This window comes from Egretta garzetta, unplaced genomic scaffold (genome assembly GCF_000687185.1).
Source record: "Egretta garzetta isolate BGI_Z169 unplaced genomic scaffold, ASM68718v1 scaffold181, whole genome shotgun sequence".
Taxonomy (NCBI): domain Eukaryota; kingdom Metazoa; phylum Chordata; class Aves; order Pelecaniformes; family Ardeidae; genus Egretta; species Egretta garzetta.
Genome location: NW_009258667.1, coordinates 138,954 through 140,637, shown reverse-complemented (window position 1 = coordinate 140,637; position 1,684 = coordinate 138,954). Strand labels below are relative to the sequence as shown.

The window sequence follows — 1,684 nt, the reverse complement described above, 5'->3', positions numbered from 1 at the left end:
TGGTAACACAAGACAAAAATAATAATAAAAAAATGGGAATGAAGGGTGGGAGGAAAAAAAAAGAGGAGAATGCAAAAAGCAGGGAGTAAAATAAAAAGAAAAACAATGTCAAATACAGGAATCTTACAAATTAACCATTATACCATTAAAGGTTAAAAAAAGTAAAAAATGAGGTGTCAACATTTTAGTAGAGCAACAGAAGAGACAGCTGTAGACTGCTAACCTTGGACAAACAGACTTAAATGGTTTTAGGACACTACAGACAACGTTGTTAGTGGAAAACATGTGTAGCATACTGATTTTTTTTTGTTGTTTTTGGTGAAAAAGTCAGTAAACGTTATGGCCCTGCTATTTTAATGCACATCCATTGAGACAGGGGTTCCAGGTTTGTTATTTCACTACTAAAATAAGTTTGTAAGCGATCTCCTCTGGAAATCAAAAGTACGCTCTCTTTTTGGAAAAAAAAATATTAGTATACAATGGAGAAAGATACTTACATCTTGTTTCATACAGATTAACTTGCTCTTAAAGTGAAATAAAATCAAGGCTTTGTGTACAACCTAATTACCAGAAGACCATAACTAAATGGAGTAACTTCATAGTTCAACAGTTCTTCATTCTTAGTCTATTAAACAGTGTAATAAGTATAAAGAACAGTAGAATTAAAAGCCGATAAAACCCCATCAGTTCTCCACCACAATCGATAAGGCAGCAAAGAGACAAAACACGGTGGTGACCAGGCTGAAGCCACTACCGTCACGTGGAGCATCTAACACCAGAGGGATGCAGTGGGACCAGCCCTACCACTTGTGAAAATCACCGTCTCTGAGAGCACTCGTGTCCCACATCCCTCTCATCAAACTTCTGAATTCTAGCAAAGTTAAAGACTACAGGAAGCTGCCACGGCAGCATCTTAAAATAGGTTTATTTTGGATGAGGAGGAAGATGGAGCATTTGAAAAAATAGGATGTATCTGCATATTACACTGCTGCCCCAAAATAGAAATATTACTAATAATCCAGGTTGAAGACTGCAGTGTAACTGCAAGAAAGCAGGAGAGTTACTGAACTCCGTCAGTTATAGAATTCATTCTTCGTGACTAGACTGCAGGTCCAGAGAGGACTTTGAGAGTACCAGAGTCTCACACAGCTTTTACCTAAGGAAGGGCTTGAGAAACAGCAGTTGAAGTCTCAGCATTGTCCTCCCGCAGCCAGCTGCAGCTGAGATACTCTCAAAGTGCTTCAAAAGAAGCAGAGTCTTAGCCAAAGCCAGAGTGAGTGACTCAATCTGTCTGTGCACGTTTATTTTGTGAGACAGAGAGAGAGAGCATCTGTAACGCTGGTAACAGGAAAAAACCAACATGACTTCTGTTGGATCTGATACTTACTACGGACGCGCTAGGTAGCGTTCACGGAAATAAAATGGGCCAAACATAATTTTCTGTCTGAAAACGAGTATATCGTAAGTCACATCCCTTGTACTAAATAAATCTCCTGCCCATGCATAGGCTGCCACCAGTCCATCCCTGGTCCACGCAAACCCCTGCAACATGCCAGGTGTCTATCCTGTGGGAAAACACTGCAGGTCAGAACTGCACAGAGGACTACCCCAACAAGTCAGCGGGAGGGATGACCGTGTGCCAGCACTCAGCTTGTACCTCACTGCCACCGCAGTCAAAGGCCAA

The 1,684-nt window shown here is 41.1% G+C and overlaps 1 protein-coding gene across 1 annotated transcript in view; it reads right to left on the bottom strand.

Moving 5' to 3' along the window:
* DIP2C (disco interacting protein 2 homolog C) overlaps positions 1–1,684 on the bottom strand; it is a gene marked incomplete at its 5' end in the record, with an annotated part of 146,133 nt that overhangs the window by 28,584 nt on the left and 115,865 nt on the right. The window lies entirely within an intron of this gene.